General features: G+C 36.1%; 1 long non-coding RNA gene across 1 annotated transcript in view; it reads right to left on the bottom strand.

The window, feature by feature from the left end:
* Positions 1 to 6,146: 6,146 nt before the first annotated feature.
* Positions 6,147 to 7,278, bottom strand: part of LOC128249935 (uncharacterized) — a 14,220-nt gene continuing 13,088 nt past the window's right edge. The window contains exon 3 of the long non-coding RNA XR_008266085.1: positions 6,147 to 6,402. This is a non-coding gene — a long non-coding RNA (uncharacterized LOC128249935). The remainder of the gene's footprint in view (positions 6,403 to 7,278) is intronic.

Below are 7,278 nucleotides of genomic sequence, written 5' to 3'. Positions count from 1 at the left end.
GTTGTACTTGGGGATGGTCATATTGCCAGTTTAGCCAATAAAAACACACGCACTGTATATTTGGTGTTACTTTGCTTCAGCTTTATATTACATTAATCTTAATCTTATTTCGGTCAGAGTTCTTTCGTCACACTTCTGTGACCTCATCAGTGGTCCATTGTTTCCTTCTTTCTTATGTGTGTCTCACCTTGCTAACTATCAGCCATATATATATATATATCATGCTTCATGCTTTCGTATTTGGATTGCAACATTCTTAATGTTAATTCTAGAATTGAAACAAGTTATAGTGTAATTATAATAACACGCGCACAGGTTTAATTCCACATCTTCATTGTTAGTCTCTTCGTGAAGTAACTAACCAACTAAATAATCGATCTTTTGTTTAATGTACTGGTTAAACACTCAGTTCGTTTGTAACGTTATATTCAACAACGTTACACCGCTCTATTTAGCGGCTATTTAAACAATGTCTCCCTGGCTAATAAATTATTAGATGGGTGCTGATGAAGGAACAAAAATCTCGAAATATGGCACTTACGATCATTATAATTTTTTTCATCGTTGGATCTCATTATTTACATCTGACGTCTCCAAGGTCTGGACGATCTATTCTGAGTCTGTCTGAGAATTTTTCTCATGCCTCTGTGTATGCGTACTTCTTCTCTTGTTTGTAGATGTGTATTTGCTTAGAAAAGGAGCTAAGGTTGAGAATAAGCGATAAGTGTGTTCATGTGTGTGTGTGTGTGCGTGCGTGTACATGCGTGTATATGTAGTCATGTGAATACACCCGAATAACTGCGTGTATATGTGTTACTGTGCTTCTAGGTATGTGTGCGCTACCCACCAGTTACTTCTTTATATCTTAGGCCTCTTGTTGTGAGGTCGGTCTCAGATCTGCTGAAAATATTTTCTGAGTGTAGAAAAGTGGTTCTGAACCATATCTTACTTTGATTGCTATTTTAGTCTTCTGGACCCTACAGTTATTCCATGTTTAAAAATTACTTTTATACACACTTCTTTCAAATCACCTATTTTTGGTTTTTCTCTCGTTTAGTTGTGTGGGCTTACAATAGCCATCTCTGAGAGAACATGTTTCAGTGCGTGGAAACGTGTCAAACTATAAACCATTAGAAACCTAGTCGTGTCTTACAATAAATATATCTGAAACAAAATCTATTTATGGACGCTTAACATACTACTGAGGATCCCTAATTTACCACATTGGTTGCGTGGACGCCAAAAATCTTATATGTACCCCGAGGAATCATATGGACCCCGGTGGAGAGTCACTAAAGTAGGGTATAGCTTTTTTATGTGGGGTGGGAGAGGACAGAAAATATTAAGTGTGTGTATGTGCGAGTATCTGTATCAGCGTGTGCGTGTGTGTGTGTGTGTGTGTGTGTGAGCACCTCCGTACGTTTCTGTGTGCCTGAGTGTGTGTGTGCGCTTGCGAGTGTGTGGTCTTGTGTGCCTGAGTGTGTGTGTGTGCGCTTGCGAGTGTGTGGTCTTGTGTGCTTCTTCGTGAAGCTGATTTGGTTCTGTGAATGAGTGTATATGTTTATATATGCGTGAATTTGTGAGTGCTTACGTGAGTGTGTTTCAACCTGTGTGTATGCGCAACTGCTTGTGTTTGTGTGCGTAACTGCTTGTGTTTGTGTGTATGTGGATGATGTGGCTTTTTTTAAGAATAGGTAAGTATCTGTGCATATGCTTGCATATGTGTGCGTGTACATATGCATAAATGTATGTATGTGCCCGCGTTTGTCTGCGAATGTCTATTTGTGTGTACGCGTCATATAATTGCACACACAATTACAAATATATGTGTATGTATGTGTGTGTGTGTGAGTGTGTGTATTTACACACCTATGTCATATAATTGCACGCACACATGTCCGTTTGTTCAGTGATGTGAACATGTGTGTGTATGTATGTATATAAAGCATACACGCAAATGCATGTAATTTGACTGCAGAATAGCCGTTCATTTGAATAATATCGATATATATTCAGCTTCTCGTATGAGAAAAAAATATTTGGCAACGTTTATATTAAAAATAGGGAAAACAAATTTTGTAAAAACATATTAGGACCATATTTTTGTTCTTACATTCTGAAACCGTGATTTATTGGCAAATATCTAGCATACGACTCACTGGCTTCAATATTGGTAACATCTGGTGACAATCTTGCTGATAGAATCTGGCATAGTTCATATGTTAGATATTACAGTAAAAAAGTATAACTTTTATTTTGTTTTTCTATAGTTTGAGGAAAACGATGAAGCATTGAAAAACGTATGTTTCCATATAGCATGCAATAGCTGCCTAATTAACTATGTCCCTCGAGAGGCACGCTTCTAATAATTAAAATACACTCAAAATATTTTTGCTATAATGTATTATTAGCTCCAGTAAATATGATTGCAAGCATACGATAAAATCTTATAAATTATGTATTGTTCAATGGCATTCTGCACAATTTGACTACAATTTATTCGTTATTTGTTTTGTTAAGTAATAATTGGATATTTGTTGTTAATAATTACTTTATTGTTTTGCATATTATTTTTGTTGCATGCGTATGTTATTTAGTTGAACCAATTAATTGACTTCTAAGTGATATTATCTTTATGGACAATAGATTCAATTATGCCTTTGTAATGCTTACTGTTAATTATGATTCATATAAATCTAAACTGCATTTTCATCATCAATGTTGCAATTTGCTCAAACTGGAAAAATATCAGAAACATAAAACTTTTATCATCAAAATGAAATGAAAGACTATCATTCCATCATGATCTTTCTTACAATTTGTTTATTTTGTATATTTACTCATAATTCTGTATGAATACACTTGTATGTGTATGCGTTTCCATAGAAATATGTACGCATGTAAGAATACTTATATAGATTATTCTAGGGGTATTATCATGGCCGAATTTTCACGACATTGTTTTTTTGTTTGTTTTTTTTTTAGCTCTAAGATCTTGTCCTCGATCTATGTGTACTGTATATTGGAGAAGTGTTTTCCACCATAGTCTCCGAATAAGTCCAGAAATTGTGAATGAAAGTTAGTAGACACTACGGAAAGGATGACGAAGACTTTGATTAACGGTACGATTAATTCAACGTCTCAGTTTCATTATACAGCTTCAAGTTTGATTTACCTGAGTTTTACGTTATTGGCAAACAGGAAACATGTCAAAAATAAAGTTGTAATAATATCATGTTCTTCGCTGATAATATGACTCAGCTGTTAAATTCATCAAAGCACTAGTATACACATCGTCGAAACTGACGGATACCCATTTAGCATTTTTATGCGTATTTAAATGAGTATACATGGGTTTTGATATGTACAAGACGCAACTCAGTTAAATACAGCAGAATGGAAAAGCTTGAACAACTTGCTAGATAAATATTGATTTTGTAAATGATAACCTGCCGTGTTTATATATCCTCAAAGGGGAGACGGATAGATTAAAATACCTTTTAGAGTATTTTGGCTGTGTTGTGATAATATTCATTATATCACAGTAGCACCGATATCAGCGTAAATGCCACGAGAGATTTAAAGTTAAAGCGTTTTTTGAAAATATTGATAACAATGCTGCGTCACGGAGATCGAGGAGAGGTGAACAAAATAAAATTCTGATTTACTCTAATTTATATATATACGTGTGTATGTAAGGGTGGTTGTGCGTGTAGGTGCGCATGTGTGCGCGTATGTGTGAGTGGTGATTGTGCATCTGTGTGTGTGTGTGTGTGTGTGTGTGTGTGCGTGCGTGTTTTCGAGAAAGTGCATCCTTTATATGCGAAATGCTCAAAGTTCATGGCAGTAAAATAGACACAACTACTAGATATAAGCACCGTTGGACTGATTATATAACTTAGATGGCGTCATTCGCCTTTTATTGTGGTGATGCTGCTACGAAATCATTATCAAAATTATGCGTCCATGCTTCAGGAATTGTAATTCATCCATCATCAAGTCAGGTTTTCAAGGGATTATTTTCCCGCACAATGTCGGTAAAATTTTTCACATGATATCAAAGTATTTTTTTAAGTAGATCCAAGCTTTTCTAATCTGACTTAAAGTCAATAACGTACCGTTTGACTGTTATGCAGTACTTACCTTCTCGGACTCATTTCAAAATAATGTTGCATAGTAGACGACCAGTTGACGTAAGAATTTGTTGCAATATTGTTATATGTTAGCGCGATTCTTGCGAGGGGGCGTATTGCATGCAAGCTTAGGTTGAAAGTTTAGGCTGAAAGTTTAGGAGTATGGCATGAAAGTTTAGTTGACTTGAGAAATTTATATTGGCATCGTTAGGGCAATGCTGATGGAGTAATTTTCACGTTCTACACATGATATTATGCTCAGAGTAGCGTTGGGAAGATTGCATGTATTATATGATTGCGAAATCAATTGTCATTTCCTGTTATATCATGTAATTATTTATTGTGATCATTTTTGCAGGGTGCAATAATTTGTTTTGCGTAAAAAGACTACAGTGGAAATCGGTATTTACGGCCAGAATCAGCAAGTCTAATGAAGAGAATGATATCTGATCTCTGGCCCCGGAATTTGGAAGAACCTATGAGGGTATTGCATTTGTGGATTATACCGACTTTATGTGGAGGCGCAATGGCCAAATGGTTAGGGCAGTGGACTCGCGGTCATACGATCGCGGTTTCGATTCCCAGACCAGGCATTGTAAGTGTTTATTGAGCGGAAACACCTAAAGCTCCAAGAGGGTCCGGCAGGAGGTGGTGGCGAACCCTGCTGTACTCTTTCACCACAAATTTCTCTCACTCTTTCTTCCTGTTTCCGTTGTACCTGTATTTCAAAGGGCCAACCTTGTCACAGCCTGTGTCGCGCTGAACCTCCTCGAGAACTACGTTAAGTGTACACGTGTCTGTGAAGTGCTGAGCCACTTGCACGTTAATTTTCACGAGCACGCTGTTCCATTGATCGGATCAACTGGAACCCTCGACGTCGTAAGCGACGGAGTGCCGCGATACCGACTTTATAGTTGATTTACGCGTTCCAGCTTGTGTTCCTGACCCACAGTTACATTGAAGACATCGATATCGTTTGACATTATGTGAAAATTCTCAACTAAAGAGAAAATTGTTGTTCACGCGTATTCTCTTTTCCATAGCGGGTGAGTTGAACATTTTCTTCATTTAATAAAATTTTATTTAAATTTTCTCGTCCACATTATAAGCGCTTATAGATCGGATTGAGAGTCTTTTCGATCGTATACTTGATTTTTCTAGAGATTGGAGTAATTTATTTTAATATATTTCCTTATATTTGCAATGCCATTTGTATTTATTATTAGTCATTAGTATGCCACATAGGAGCACACAAATGACCTTTTATACTCTTGAATATGTTTCTCCCATCACAAAATGTTGGTTTCATTTTGTCAGGAAGCATTTAATTCATTGCAACATTTTCCCATGGACGTCGATGTTGTCCATTATTGTCCAGAATGCTGTGATCGATTTTTTGGAAAACATTATGAAATCAACATAAATGAAACCAGAGTTGTACCACTATCTCAAACCATTTAGAAGCCATGAAACTGTGTTAAGCACTCAGAGGGAGCGCGAAAACTATTATTAAGATGTGTTCGGAGTTGTATTGCGAGTGATAAAGGCAATAATTTGGGAGACACGCTAAAATTCAGATTAGTGGTCCTCGAAGTGATCAGTAGAGCTTCCATATAGGTAGGTCATTGGTTTTAATGCGTATGGACACCGATTCGCAATAGCCGTTAGAAAACAGATCCGTTGGGTTTGGGTGATCGACAGTCGAATCCTTAATCCACATTGCTATACGTAAAATGCTATTGTTGATATGTACTAAAATACTGGTCAGTAGTGTTAGTCTAGTGTCTGAGAGATAGACGAAGTAAGCATGTACTTTTGCGTACAGAATAGCTGAAGATTCGGAAATATTATTCTGTTTGTGTGGTTAGAGTTGGAGTAGCTGTGTGTTTATAGACGTGTCTAAGTCGATCTCTTTGCGGTGTTTTTTCTTTTTTTTTTTTTGAGAATATTTAGATATCAGAAATTGTTGAATGTAGAAGGACGCTAGATTTGGTGGAGGTATTGTTGAATTGAGACGAGGAAGAAGAAGAAAAGTTTGATTTCTTGTTATTGATGGAAATAGTGGTAGTAGTGGCAGTAGAAGTAGTAGATTATGATAACGATGATGACATTCAAACTGATGGTGGTAGTCATATAAGCCCGGTTGCCGTAGGAATAGTTGTTGTAACTGAGGAGTAGAGAAAATGCGTTGTACCAGTATTTGAACGATGGACTCTCAAATGTAAGCGCTAGGTAAAGGTGGTAGTGTCGTGTTGGTAATACCGCAGGACTGTAACAAGCAAAACAATATTGAATGGAGGGTTTTAGAGAGATCTTCAGATCCGATTTATTTTATTATTTATTTGCCTTACTGTTCGATTACTGAAACGTAGCACATTTGTGTCTCCTGCATCAGTAAGACAGAGACAAACACTGACTAATGTATCGAATTTCTGCACTGATCATTAAATGTAAAATGGCGGATGGAATTTTATATTTAAATAGATTTCATTCCTACGAGATCTATAAAATAAAGTAGCAGCTAAGTACTGGGACAGTGGTATTGTCTAACACCCAACAAAGAAATAGGCTTTGATGTAGAAACCGTGATTAATTATTATCCCTGTTTTATAATATTCCGACCTGTAGTTTTGATAATTTCTTGGGGGTGGGGTTTCAAAATAGTCCAGTACTATTGGAAACAGTAAGATGTCATCCTAAATATTTATCTATAACAGGTAATTAACAAAAGGTTTTGTTTGTTGGTCACATAGTTTCGTGTAATGTTTCAAGTAAATATTTGCGTGAGAATATTAGTGAACATTTGCCGTTCGCTTGCGCAAGAAATCGAAGAAGACTCTTACATTGTATCTGTGTACAAATAAACAGTGAATTATTTGCGTGTCAATATGGAAGCATTTTCCTTTAAGATATTTTATATTTATAGAAAAAAATAGAATTTACCTTCAAAAGGGAAATATACTTGAAAATTATTCAGTCAATTATATGCTTGTGAATCATTGTGATTTGTAATACTTTCATCAGAAGCATTAAAACACGGCTGCCTCTTCTCTTGACGGATGTCACTTTCCATTGTTTCCCTCTACATATGTATTCACACTCATATATATATATATATATATATATATATATATATATATATATA

This window comes from Octopus bimaculoides, chromosome 1, assembly GCF_001194135.2.
Source record: "Octopus bimaculoides isolate UCB-OBI-ISO-001 chromosome 1, ASM119413v2, whole genome shotgun sequence".
In the NCBI taxonomy this organism is placed as follows: Eukaryota; Metazoa; Mollusca; class Cephalopoda; order Octopoda; family Octopodidae; genus Octopus; species Octopus bimaculoides.
This window is presented reverse-complemented; position numbering and strand designations above follow the sequence as displayed.